This window comes from Lactuca serriola, chromosome 1, assembly GCF_051521515.1.
Source record: "Lactuca serriola cultivar US96UC23 chromosome 1, Lser_US96UC23_V15, whole genome shotgun sequence".
Lineage (NCBI taxonomy): Eukaryota > Viridiplantae > Streptophyta > Magnoliopsida > Asterales > Asteraceae > Lactuca > Lactuca serriola.
Genome location: NC_136408.1, coordinates 145,522,473 through 145,538,085, shown reverse-complemented (window position 1 = coordinate 145,538,085; position 15,613 = coordinate 145,522,473).

Below are 15,613 nucleotides of genomic sequence, written 5' to 3'. Positions count from 1 at the left end.
ATTATGAAAAGGGATGTCGTAATCATAATCGAATTTAAGAATGCAAATAATGGACTCATATACAAAATTTCCTTATGTTGAGCCATTCCAACATGAAATTCATATATATCCTTGACTAAATGATTAAAACCTCACGATCTAAGCTTATAGATTCGAGATTAGGTATAATTTCCTCTCCCTTAATTATAGCAAAACAACTCTTTCCCAATTGAAACTTTTGTTTTCTATAATTAACATGGCTAACTTGCAATACTTATCATAATTATCATGCTCCCACTAACATGATGATTATTAGCATATCACTTATGCTCCCACTAGCTTTGACATGTACTCAGAAATCAGCTGGACTTCTAGAAATCAATACTTCATTGACTTTCTTACCAAAGTACAGATTTCTGATACTAGATTGTTCTGATAAAACTTTATCAAAATCATACACCTTCCCTTAGATAGCACACTTGTGTGTCTAAACAGTTATGAAGACGGATGCCGTAATCATAATGGTTAGACCTTTTTGCTACTTCTCACAAGTCCAGGTTAGTGTGCCGGTAAACCACACACGCTCCACTAACGACTTTGAGAATGCAAATATCACAATTGCTATCTAGCTAAAATCTACTTAGTGAAAGTGTTTCCTCACCATCATTTTCATGAATCGGAGAGAAACCTCATGACACTTAGATTTAATGGTGTATGTGTTCTTATCCATGTGAATTGTCAAAACCATAGACACAAGACAAGGATAATGACAAATACAAACTCATATGGACTGAACTCAATCTTAATTTCTTGCCACCTGGCAGCTCAAGGGCCTGCCATTGCTTCCAAGAAGTTGTGCAACAAATTGAGAACTCTAAGAACTCATATGCAAAGCCAACTTTAACTGGAATGGGCACAGAATATGTCAACACGATAGGTTGTAAACCTCAAGTCGTGTGCTAGTGAAGAACTTCAGGTTTATTCTTGATTAGTTCTTGAGACTTTCAAGACCTTTAAGACTCCCACTGTCCTCTTGACATATAAGACTCCCTTGTCAAATATCCAAGAGATAGTGTGGATTCTAATCAAGACAAACACTTCACACAATTGGCCTAAGTTGGTCTTTGTTTTATCCAAAACATCACAACTTACCAATTTCAAATGTACAAGAGTAGAAAACTTTTACTCTTACATTTGACAAGTGTTTTAAACCTTCTTTAAGACATGTCACTCAAGTTACAATCTTGGAGTAGGACTCTAAGACTTGTATTCGAACGTAGTATGACTCATCTTCTTGATTTAACCATTTCAACAATTCAAGTTCCTTTTCTTAGTCATAAAAATGCACTAAGATTTTCCTTAGAGAACTAATTTTGATATGGTTTCTTAATCATTAAGATGATCACAAAACTGATACTAAAGTACTCTCCCATCTTTTCAGATTTGAGAAACTTTTACCTTTCTGCCTAATTTGATTCTTCTTATTCGCTCTGTCATACATTGGAACCTTTTTCCAATGTCTTAGAGTTATACTTAAGCATGTAAGTATAATCATATTTACTGAGCTTTAGTAAACTATGACGAATAGTCTTATCAGACTTTTGTGGTGGACTTGACCAGTGCACAAGAATGTGTACTCGATCCCTTAGTCCTTCACTTGACTCACACATCCATGTGAGCAAGTAATTAGTCTTAATTTTCCAAAACTTGAAAGTTCTCATTCATCATGCTATACAACTTGCATGATTCCAAGTTTCGGTCCAATTGAGACTTGGGTGATGAGAATCTTTCCTTATTTGGTAAATTTAGACATTACCACAAATGAAAGAATCAATTTCATACTTCCACTCTTGCTATTAATGGAATCTTATAAGCAACAATTTTTCCTCAAATGCCATTGTAAGGATATTTTAAAATAAATAAAATCAAAAATTTTCCTTTTATTTTAAAACTTTGCGGAAAACTTATCCTTACAATCCATATGAAAACTTGTTGTTATCTATTCCTAAGCAATATCTCATAACTGCTAAGAAGTAGCTCAAGAATCCGATCTTCAAACTATGCGATAGAAATCCATCTACGCGATCAGATTCAACACATTCTTTCTTTAAGTTTCTTCACTTTTCCTTAATTCTTAAAAACATCACCATGTGACCCAGTCACATCATGTATCAAGAATCTCAGAATAGAAACTTAGCAGAGTTAGATAGTGGGCTTTACCTGAAGTAGAGTCAAACTTATTGACTTTAACATCCTTAGGTAAATTTGGCAGTTTCGCAACCAATGCCCCTTTCTTTGGCAATATAAACAGATGGACCCTTTGATAATGGTACACAGGACTATCACAGACTTAGCTTTTCTCTTTACCATTTGGTCAACCGAGTTGACTATGGTCGATCCCTTTCCATTGGGAAGAGAATGCTTTACTAGATATCCAATGTCATCATTGTCAATGTCCATTAAGTTTTAAGGAAATTGATCTTAACAAATAGATAAGATCATTAAGGGTCTTGTCATATTCTGTTTCATAGGTGTTCCAAAAGAACTCACTATGTGACTTAGAAAGTAGTTGAACCACCAACTTTCTCAAGACTTTGACACCCAACTCTCCCGGCTTGTCAATATGTGACTACATCTCCAAGATGTGATCACACCTAGACCTTGCCTTGCCAATAGGGCTTGAGTGACCTTAAACTTTTTCAAGAACTTGTGGGTTGGGGAGAATAATTGGAGGAGGTGAAAGAAGTATGATTTCCAAGGAACATCATCTTCATTTAGGAAAGCTTGTTTCAAGAGATTTGGGAAGATCATAAATGTCTAAACCAGACATGTTATGGGAGATATTCAAGATAGTTGATTTAAAGTCCTTAATATGACACCCAATATGAAATATTAAGGCTAGGACCCAACAAACTATTTTATAACTTAGAAGAGGTATGCCGTAATCCAAGCTATAAAATATTTGATGGTAGGCGAATGACGATTCACCAATTTCCACCAAGATAAACGAAATATATTATTAGGTTTTAATTGGATTAGAAACTCCTAGATCTTTGAGATTCATTGAACTGTTCAATGGCATGTTTCAATCTCGAGTGTGCCCTTCAGGTTTTGTGACTGGGATGTCGAGGATTACAAAACAAGGTGTGAAGTAACCATGCAAATCACTTGGTACCCTTAATAAGTTACCCCTCAATCGATGTGCCGGTTAACCACACACGCTCCATCGATACTATGATAAATATTAAGTCACCCTTTACATACCTTGTTAAGTCCAAGTTAGTGTGCCGGTTAACCACACACGCTCCACTAATGACTTAGACAAAGTGTAAAGTGTAATTTCATGGATTAGCACCTTATTCACATTTTCCTAAGTAACTAAGATTGGGTATTATTAAGAGTTTAGTTACTTAGTATTTATCATTAATACTTTTAATGAAAGGAGAATTATAGTCTTGTCAAACCCGTTCGGCTAACGACCCTCCACCAGTCAAGCAAGCGGTGGGTGAGAGTGGACACCCATTAAGTTGCCATTTTATAGGCAACAACCTTATACCCACCTTATAGACCGGCTTCGTGAATGAGGCGTACTAGCGGTAAGACTGACTTTACTCTTATACATATATATATTATTAACTTATAATATTATAAAGTATAAGGGTTGAATTTTAACTTTTAAAATTCTAGGGGTTGGAACTAAAGTTTAACTTAACTTTACTTGTTCCAAAACTTGAGGGCAAGTTTTGTAAACTTTCAAAACTTTTCATTTCTTGTAACTTATGAGTTTAATAGAGTAATAAAATGAGGACTTTTCATTTTTCTAACTCTTGTGTTCTTTTAATGGTTTTTTAATCCAAGAGACTTTTGGTTTTCCATAACTTGAGGACAAGTTATGGACTCCATTAAAACACATTATGATCAAGATTTAAACTACCACATAGGTTACAAATAATTCCTATGATCATCTAAACTTCATAAGAACAAGAACATGAATATGAACACTTTCAAGAATCAAAATCACATTAAACTTTGTAATTTTGATAACTAGTTGTTGTAAATGAATTAGCAAAAACATTACACCAGCTAAAACAAGTTTTCAAGTACCAAAACAGTTTAGGGTAATGTTTCCAATCCATTTCCAGCAACTAAAGTCTAAAATCTGCACTCTGTCGACCCTACTCGCCGAGTTGCATGAACCTACTCGCCGAGTAGGTTGAAGATACACATGAACTCGCCGAGTCCCCCCCATGGACTCGCCGAGTCCATTCGTCAGACAGCAAGTTTTCGACTTTTTTCAACTTTTAATTACAAGTATAAGAGAAAGCAAGCCTAGGCTCTGATACCAGTGTTGGGTTTTGAGCATTCTAACACTCCTAAGTGTACATGCAACCCTAAATACCTTGGATCTATGTTTTCTCTATTATACATGCAAATAAGAACATCCAAGGTATAATCCTAATCTAGCATACAAAAACCAATGACTTAGCAAAATAGAATACATACCTCTTTTGATGTAGCTTGATGTCTTCAAGATTTAAGAGCTTAGCCCCCAATATTGTGGAAGCCTCAAATGGAATCACAATCACCAAAACACTTGGACTAACTTGAGAGAATTCTACAACTCATGAAATCGGCTAGCCCTTTCACTTCACACTCTAGTCTCCGATTTGGTCAAGAATAAGATGCTTATATAGTTAGGGTTACACCATGTAAACCCTAATTGACATGGCCTTTCATTTCCATGATCCATGGGTACAAATACACCATGGAGCATCCATGGACCATCCTATGGGTTTTAGCCCAACTTGATTATCCATGGAGCATTAGCCCACTATACAAGTATGGATGATTTACACAATCAACCCATATATTTAATTAGTCTTCTTTTGATCACTTAATTAATCCTAGATTAATTCTTGATCAATACTAATTAAATAATCTTATTATTCTTACTATTAATATACTAGAACTTATAATATATTAATAACCATAAGTGTCTTATTTCTCTCATTATAGTCTATCCAAGTGCATGATGGTATGCAACCCAAATGGACCATGCCGGGTCGGGTCAAGTCTCACCAATTATAGTTATGGACTTAGACATTAATCCAACAGTGGGCTATCTCTATATCTAATATAATCTATTCTTTCCTCTTTTCTGATGTCTTCCAATAACAATGCTTCTGGCTCGAACGCTACTGGCTCCTTCTCTCTCATGAGTATTTGTGGGTGAGTTGTCTTTGATGGATCCAACTTTACAGATTGGATCAGAAACATCAGGAAACTGCTACATCTGAAGAGCTTGCTGAATATGAGGTACATGAAAGAGATGCTACAAAAGTGGCATGCATCATGATGGCCACCATGACAGCCGAGCTCCAAAAGTCATATGAGGACTACTATCCTTTTGAGATGCACCAGGACTTGATGGACCGCTACCATCAAAGTGCTCGTCAAGAGCCGTATGAAATAATCTCCTCCATGATAACAACCCGAATGAAGGATGGTGAACCCATCACGGGCCACATGGAGAAAATGCAAAGGTATGTGGACCGTCTAATGAAGCTGAATGTGAGTTCCCCCAAGGAGTTAGCAATAGACATGATTTTGCACCCCTTACCATCGTATTATGATCAATTCCACATGACATATCACATGAATAAGGAAGAAGTCACCCTCAGCAAACTTCAGGGACTCTTAAAGACCACGGAAAGTGGTTTAAAGGGTAATTCAGTTGTTACTACTCCTACTCCTACTCCAACTGCGGCCAATGTCTTGGCAATCGGGGATGGAAAAGAGAAGAATAAAGAGAACCCCTCTAAGGGTACCAAGGGTAAGACGCTTGAAGGCTCCTCTTCATGCAAAACCAAGAAAGGTTTTGTCACTCCTTCTGCTAACCCTAATGAGGTTGAATGCTTCTATTGCCATGAAAAGTCGCACTGCAAGCGAAACTGCCCAAAGTACTAGCAAGATGTGAAGGATGGGAAAGTAAAACCCAACCATGCCGGTATATACACTATATTGTCTAATAACTCACCTCATTCTAAGTCTTGGGTCCTTGAAACAGGTTGTGGTATTCACATATGTTGTGATTTGCAGGGACTAAGAAGAAGTGAGAATGTGGAGCAAGGAAAGATAAACTTGATCATGGGAAACAGGAAAGCTTCACGTGTCACCCAGATAGGAGTTTATTCCTTAGTGCTAAATAGTGGGATTACATTAGATTTGAATAAATGTTATTATTTGCTAGAAATGCCAAGAAATGTTATTTCCTTTAATGTATTGTATAAACAAGGTTTTATCTTTTATTTTGATAATAATAATGGTAGTATTGATGCTTTCTTTAATAATGTTCATTATTTTAAAGAATTACCTTGTGATGGCGTGTATGAAACTGTATCTGTTGTAGATAATCTAGGAAATAATGTATTGTGTATTGACTCTTCCACTAGCTTAGATAAAAGCGTCTTTATGGCATTTCGTCTTGGACATGTAAGCAAGAAACGCATAGGCCAAGTCCAAAAGGATGGAGTCTTGGAGTCATTTGACCTAAAATCAGATGATAGTTGTGAATCTGGGTGGCTTGGTAAAATGACAAAGTCACCTTTTACTGGAAGTTGTGCTAGGGGTGAAGGTTTGTTGGACCTCATACACACAGATATGTGTGGACCCTTCAGAACCGCCACAAGAGATACTAATCACTTCTATGTGACTTTTACTAATGATTTTAGTAGATATGGATATGTCTACTTAATCAAGCATAAGTCATAAACCTTTGAAAAATTGAAAGAGCTTAAGCAAGAAGTGGAGAATCAGTTGGGCAGGAACATTATGATGCTTCGATCCGATCAAGGTGGTGAATATCTAATTCAGAGTCCCTCGACTATCTCAAGGAATGTGGGATTATCTCACAATTGGCACCTCCTAGGACACCTCAGTTGAATGGTGTAGCTGAGAGGCGCAATCGGACCTTGTTGGACATGGTTCGTTCCATGATGAGTCGAGCTTCGCTACCAATCTCATTTTGTGGGTATGCCTTAGAGACTGCTTCCCATATCCTTAATCTAGTCCCTGCACATAAGGTTGCCCAAAAACCTCACGAGATGTGGACTAGAAAAGTTCCCAATCTAGACCACAACAAGATTTGGGGTTGCGAGGCTTTCGTGAGACGCGAGACTCACGATAAGCTCGAACCCCGAAGCGAGAGGTGTATTTTCATGGGCTACCCACAGAAACCCTTTGGTTACATCTTCTACAGACCCAGTGACAATGTGATCTTTGTAGCAAGAAGAGGATTCTTTCGAGAGAGAGAATTCATAAGTCAAGGAGACAGTTGGAGGCAAATTGACCTTGAGGAAATTCAAGAGTCAAGTGGTGAAGGAACCTCAACCCCTAGCCCTCAACCTGAGGAGGAAACTTCTGTTGAGCCGACTGAAGAATCTATACCTTTGAGGCGTTCCACCAGAGTTATGATTGCACCTGAGCATTATTATGGTTTCCATATTACTACAGAAGGTGATACACTTATCAATGATAACACACTGATATATCTGGATGAGCCTAACAGCTACACGGAAGCCATGGCAGGCCCTAAGGCTACTAAGTGGAAAGAAGCTATGGACAGCGAGGTACACTCCATGTATGACAATCAATTTTGGAACTGGTTGACAATGTACCTGATCATAATGTACACACTTACAAGGCACGACTGGTTGCAAAGGGTTATTCTCAAACTCCGGGAGTTGATTATGATGAGACCTTTTCACCAGTGGCAAAGATTAAGTCTATCAGGGTTCTGTTAGCCATTGCTGCATTTCATGACTATGAAATATGGCAAATGGATGTCAAAACCGCTTTCCTTAATTGAAAGTTGGTTGAAGATGTTTACATGGTTCGGCCAGAGGGTTTTGTCAGTACAGAGTACCCTAATAGAGTGTGTAAGCTTGAAAAATCCATCTATGGATTGAAACAAGTACCTCGTAGATGGAATCTTTGTTTCAATGAGAAAATCAAAGAGTTTGGCTTTTCGAGATGCGAAGATGAATCTTGTGTATATTTCAAGGCTAGTGGGAGTATAGTTAGCTTTTCGGTATTGTATGTGGATGACATACTACTCATAGTAAATGACATCCCAACCTTGCAAGAAGTATAGTCAGGGCTTGGGAAGTGTTTCGGTATGAAGGACCTTGGAGAAGCTGCGTATATCCTAGGGATAAGCATTTTGAGAAACAAGAGTAAATGACTAATTGGACTTACTCAAAGCACCTACATGGACAAAGTGTTGAAAAGGTTCAACATGCAATATTCCAAGAAAGGTGAGTTACCTATCCAGTATAATGCCAGACTGAGTAAAACTCAGAGTCCGAGTATAGAGGCTGAGATAGCTAAGATGAGTCGAGTACCATATGCTTCCGATGTAGGCTCGATCATGTATGCTATGACCTATACTCGTCCTGATGTTGCCTTTGCTTTGAGCATAGTCATCAGATATCAGGGGAATCCTGGCAAGGCTCACTGGACAGCGGTAAATAATATTCTCAAGTACCTGCGAAGGACTAAGGACTGGGTCCTTACCCTTGGTGGGAGTGATGACTAGAAAGTAGCACGGTATAGTGATGCTAGCTTTTAGATTGACAGGGATAATTTCTGCTCTCAGTCAGGCTGGGTCTTTACCCTAAATGGAGGGTCAATTGCTTGGAAAAGTTTCAAGCAAGATACAGTGGCGGATTCCACTTGTGAATCAGAGTATATAGCAGCATGTGAGGCAACAAAGGAGGCTATATTGCTAAAGAACTTCAATGGAGACATTAGAGTTGTACCAGTTGGGTTTTGAGCATTCTAACACTCCTAAGTGTACATGCAACCCTAAATACCTTGGATCTATGCTTTCTCTATTATACATGCAAATATGAACATCCAAGGTATTATCCTAATCTAGCATACAAAACAATGAATATAACAAGATAGAGTACATACCTCTTTGATGTAGAAAGTCTTCATGAAGCTTGAGTGCCTAGTGCCTCAAGTGTGACACCTCAAATGGTTCACATAACACCAAATACAGTTGGAATAACTTGAGAGAAATCCACAACTCATGAAATCGGCTAGCCCTTCATTTACACACACTAGTGGTCGATTTTGGTCAAGTATAAGATGAATATATAGTTAGGGTTACACCGTGTAAACCCTAATTGTCATAGCCTTTCATTTCCATGATCCATGGGTACAAATACACCATGGAGCATCCATGGAGCATCATATGTGTTTTAGCCCAACTAGATAATCCATGGAGCATTAGCCAACTATATAAGTGTGGATGATTTGCACAATCAACCCATATATTTAATTAGTCTTCTTTTGATCTCTTAATTACTCCTAGATTAATTCTTGATCAATACTAATTAAATAATCTTATTATTCTTATTATTAATATACTAGAACTTATAATCTATTAATAACCATAAGTGTCTTATTTCTCTCATTATAGTCTATCCAAATGCATGATGCCATGCAACCCAAATGGACCATGTCGGGTCGGGTCAAGTCTTACCAATTATAGTTATGGACTTAGACATTAATCCAACAGTACCAGTTATAATGGAACCAATGGAGATTTTCTGTGACAGCAATAGTGCGGTTCCCTTAGCCAAGGAACCAAGAGATCATGGGAGATCCAGGCACATTGACAAAAAATATCACTTCATCAGACATCGAATAAAAGAAGGAATCCTCGTGACAAAGAGGGTATCATCCGATGAGAGCCTGGCAGATCCCCTCACGAAGTGACTGAGTAGGGTTAAGCATCTTCAGAATGCTAAGAGCATAGGGCTAAGAGATGATGTTAGTTTTTAGAAGTTAGATAATTTTGAAATTTGTAAAATGTAACAGACATTTAATGAAAATAAAAGCTGTTATTTATGAGTAAACTGTTGCTATCTCTTGTCAATCGTTTACTATTATTTCTTTTTTCATGTTTTGACTTCTAGAATAATTATGTAATGGTTTATATCATATTATTCAAACTCTCCACAGTCGGTCATATGTTGGAAGTAGATATGAATCAAGACTGTCATGGGTTGGCTTGTAGAGGTCTAAGATATTAGACAAAGCGGGGCTACAACACTCATGACTGCTCATAAGTTCTAAGTATTGGATTTAACCCATGCTCATTGGTATCACTTCATAGAATTTATCTCGAGTGATCATGAGACGGTAATATCATTTAAGTCTTCAAACCTAGAGATATGATTTGTTGCCTATGAGTTGGTTACGTATTGATTGCACGAAAACACATTGGTAACTCGATGTTATAAATCGTGCCTTTATGTGTAATTCAACAAGTAGTAGAGCAAACATATGAGTCGAAGTTTATCTGTTCCTTCTAGGATTAGAAGCGATATCTGGGCCCCTCGTTGATTTTGTTTTGACCTATGTATTGGGTCCGGTCAGAACTAAATTGATGTGCTCAGTTATGTTCTATGTCAAACAAATCGGAAATCAGGAAACAAATGTTGGACAATAAGCAAGACATTGTTCCATGTATTTGTCCGGCTGATATCTAGAACAGAGGATTTTATGATCACTTATCTAAAATGGCGCTTCATAGTTCAATAGAGTTTTAAGAGCTAAGATTACCTTAGACTCGACGAGTTGTATGAACAAGTCAGCGAGTCGGATGAGCTTTCCCCAAGTTAGGAATGCGTGTGTAGCCGACGTGTTACAAGAATGAAACTTGATGGGTGGCCTTAGGGTTTCGATCAAAAATCGTAAGAACTTGACGATTCACCCGATGACTCAGCGAGTGGGAAGGAACTTCAAAGAACTCGGTGAGTAGCCGAGAGTACTCGACGAGTTAAGGGCAACAGGGAATGTTGACCTTGACTGAGGACTTTGACTTTGACTATTGACCTGGGGTTGACTGGTTGGTTTATGGAGTACTTGTGAGGTTGAGAATTTATAAGTATACTCGTACTATGGTAATAGGTGGAGGAGTCTTTAGCGAGTCGACATCTGCGAGGTGAGTGATCCTCACTGTATCAAAAGGGTCTAAGGCACCAAGGCCGGCCCTTTATGGTTTGCATCCTGGTTTAGGATGGTTGCTATGTTATTGATATGTTAGATTTCTTCCTGGTGTAGGATGGTTGCTATGTTATTGATATGCTAGATACATCCTGGTTTAGGATGGTTGCTATGTTACTGTTGGACATAGTGTCTAAGTCCATAACTATATTTGATATGTACTTGACCGGACCCGACATTGTCCATTTGGGTTGCACTTCACCCGAACAATTTATGGATAATCTTTTGAGAATAGTATAAGTTATGATTTATTAATATATTATAAGTTCTAATATATTAATATAAAATCATATTATTTAATTAGTGTTGATCTATAATGAATCTAGAATTAATTTAGAGATCAAAAGTATGACTAATTAAATATGGGCTCTTGTATTTATATAGTGTGGGCTAATGCTTATTTGGAATCGGCTAGCCTTGCATGGAAAGTCCATGGATACTCCATGTAGCTTTAACCCATGGATCTCATGGAAATGAAAAGACATGGTATTAGGGTTTACGTGGATGTAACCCTACTCCACCACACTATATAAAGGAGGCTTTAGTTCTTGAAATCGCACTAGTTATGGTGAGTATACTAAGAGGGACGATTTCAAGAAAGGTTGTGACTATTCTCTCAAGTTTCCAAGTTTGTGGTGATTTGTGACTTCCATTTGAGGCATCCATATTATTGGTGCTAGGCTCTCAAACTCCAAGCAATCAACTACAACTACAAGGTAAGTAATTCTACTAGCTTTATTTGATTCAAGTACCCCATGCCATGCTAGTTAGGATAAGAACCTTGGGATGAATAATTATTTGCATGTATCTTTTTCAAACATAGATCCAAGGTTTCTAGGGTTGCATGTATACCATAGGAGTGTTAGAATGCTGAAACCCCATCAACTATGACTCCTGAGCTACAATGGTTTTATGAGGACTATTGGCCTTATGAGATGTGCCAGGAGTTGATGGAAAAGTACCATCAAAGAGCACATTAAGAAAGTTATGAGATAGTCAGATCACTCATAACCACAAAGATGAAGGATGGAGAGTCCATCACGACCCACCTGCAACACATGAAGAGATATGTGGATCGTTTGCGCAAGTTGAATGTGAATTTCGATGAGGAGCTGGCTATTAACATAGTCTTCCACTCATTTCCTCCTTGCTATGATCAGTTCAAGATGACTTATCATCTAAGCAAAGAGGAAGTTACATTGAGCAAAATTCATGGCTTGCTGAGGACCGCTAAAGGTGGATTGATAGGAAAAGCTGTTGAATCCACTCCTACTGCTACTGCTCCAGTCCTGGCTATTAGACAATGAAAGGGAAAAAAAGAGGGAGCTCTCTCTAAGCAAAACTGGAAGGGAAAGCCTCATGATGGGTCTTCTAATAGTGGACCCAAAGGAAAAACCGGTTCAACTCCCCCTGCCTCAGATCCAAAGGAGCAACGTGCTTTTACTGCCAAGACAATGGGCATTGGAAACGAAGCTGCCCCAAGTACCTGCAGGACATTAAGGATGGGAGATCAAGCCAACCTCGGCAGGTATTTACACTATTATGTCGAAAAATTCATCTCATTCTAATTTTTGGTTCCTTGATACAGGATGTGGTTTTCACATTTCTCTGACTTGCAGGGACTAAAAGAAAGTATGAATGTAGAGCTTGGGAAGATGAAACTGATAATGGGCAATAGGAGATCATAACGTGTTACGAGCAGCGGCGTTTATTATTTAACGCTTAGTAGTGGATTATGTTTAGACTTGAATAATTGTTGCTACTCATCAGAAATGACAAGGAATATTATTTCTTTTCATGGTTTGTGAAGACAAGGTTTCAAATATTCTTTTAATAATGAGAATGGATCTATTAATGCTTATTATAATGGTGTATTTTATTTTGAAGTATTGCCTTGTGATGGTCTATATGAAATTGTGATGGTTGAAGACAATTTAGGAAATAGTGTGTTACAAATTCATGCGCCTAATGGTTTAGAAAAAGCTTGCTTGTGGCATTGTCATCTTGGACATGTGAACAAGGATCACATTGCCCAACTCCAACAATATGGAGTGTTGAAATCATTTGACCTTGGTCCAAATGATACATGCGAATCTTGTTTGCATGGAAAGATGACTAAATCACCTTTTACTAGTACTTGTGAAAGAGGTGAAGGATTGTTGGATCTCATACACACATATGTTTGTGGGCCCTTCCGATCCTCCACCAGGGATGCAAATTGATTTTATGTAACTTTTACTAATGATTATAGCAGATATGTATATATCTACTTAATAAAGCACAAGTTAGAAACCATTGACAAGTTCAAAGTGTTTAAATATGAAGTCGAGAATCAATTTGGCAGGAAGATCATGATTCTCAGATCTGATAGAGGTGGTGAGTTTTTTAGTATCGAGGTCTACAACTATCTTAAGTGTGACAACCCGAAATTTCCATTTTGTACGAACAATATCTATTCAATAGAAGCTAGTCCAGTTTCAGTGATTTTCAGACTTTTCCGAATAAGTTTGTGTACATTAGGGCTTACGTTTAAGGAGATATCAGGAGAGTGGATAATCCTGGGTTTGTGAAACTTGAGCGTTTCAAAACTTCATAATGTTATAGTTCAATTCCGGAATAAAAATATTTTTGCCAAAAATATTTCAGGACTATAAATAGAATTCTAAACTAAATTATTCATTATTCACATTTCCAACTAGAGAAAAGCCAATTTCTCTCTCACGGATCTTCGGGTTTTCATCCCAAATCATGAGTACACTTCCCTAGTTGTGTTATAATACTTGTTTTATTCTTCATAACATAGATTACATGTCAAATATGTGAGATCCGGGAGTTTACCGCCCAAGAACGTTCTTGGGGAGTAAACTCCAAAATGAAGCCTAAAGGCCATCTAGTCCCATTTCCTTGTTAGGTAACTAGTTTAGGATGATATGTAGGATCATTTGAGGCTAGAAAACAATCAAGAAGACATAGCTTTAGGATTTTACGGCCCAAGAGTTTCTTGGACCGTAAATACCAAATTCAAGGGCTTAAATGTGCCCAAATCACTTCCAAAGGCATAGGACTTTAACCCTAAATTACTTCTAGCTAATTTGGAGACTTTAACACATCAAGAACACCCCTTAAAGGGAGTTTACAGCCAAGGAAATGCTCTTGGGCCGTAAACATCAAGTAAGGGCACCAAAGTGTGCCTAGAGTCCCCCTTAGCCTTAAACAAAAGCCTAGAAATTATCCTACTTGTTCAAGAGACTTAAAAGAATTAAAACAACCATACCATGAGATTTTACGGCCGTAAACTCTAAGGGATATGGTCTTTTGGCCGTAAACTCCTTAAAGGAGTATTATCTATGCCCTAAACTACCCAATGGATTAAACCACCAAGCTAGGCTTATTCTAGAAATCATTTAGCACCTTAAAACACCCAAAACCACCAAGATTAGAGTTCACGGCCGTAAACTCAAGGGTTTACGACCGTAAACTCCTTGTGTGGGGTTTATTGGGTAGTAAACTCTTATTCAAGGTCATTTGGTACATTAAACCCCTTTAGCCTTGTCCCGTAGCAACTTAGATGCAACTATTAGGACCTATAACACTTATACCAAGTGTTTACATGTTCCTGAGTGTCCCAAATTATTTCATTAATTTATTATTTGGCTAATTAGTTATATATATGCTCATTATATGATAACGAAGCTCGTGCGTGTGAACAAGTCTCCGTTTGCCACCTAGCACGGTATCCGATACTACAATCCAATCCACTCACCACAAGTGAGTTCATACCCCTTTAATTAACCTTTGAAATGCTTTTAAATATTTTAAATTCTTTATGGGGGGGGGATACAAGTTAAATACTTATAGTTATTGCATCAATCACATGTGATTGCATCAATCACATGTGATTAATAACTAGAAAACCAATGGTTTTATCACTGTTCAAACTGTTTATCAAACTGTTTTACTTCTAAACGTTTTACAAACTCTTTTACTTATCAAATGCTATTATTAAACTTTGTTTTACTTCTTATAAATTGCATGCCCATATATGTATAGATATATAAGTAATGTTTAAAGGGCTTAGGAAGGCCATCCGCCCTATTTCCTTTTTCTCGATTTGGATGTGGTATGGTGGGATTTCGGTTAACCATCCGAAGGTCGTTTCAATATTAATTATATATCAAATATACATATATAGACATAAAGGTACTTCCATATTCATGCGTACTAGACACATCATTAGTAAGTAACCATCGGGGTAACACATGATCATACTGATGGGTTTTAGCCATAAGAACTTTCCTATGTGCGCATGCAAAACCCTAATGCTTGGATCTAGGCTTTCTAATTAAACATGCTTTGAATCCAAGACTTATAATGGCTAATTAGGTTAAATAACAACATTGAAACAGATCTAGAACCATACCTTTGAGTTCCTTGTTGATCTTGTGGTCTTGGAGCTTCTAGAGTCACAAATGTCACTCCTCTAATGGCTTACAAACACCAATAGCAAGAAGGATGATTTAGGAGAGAGGAGAGGGAAGGAAATCGGCCATGGTTC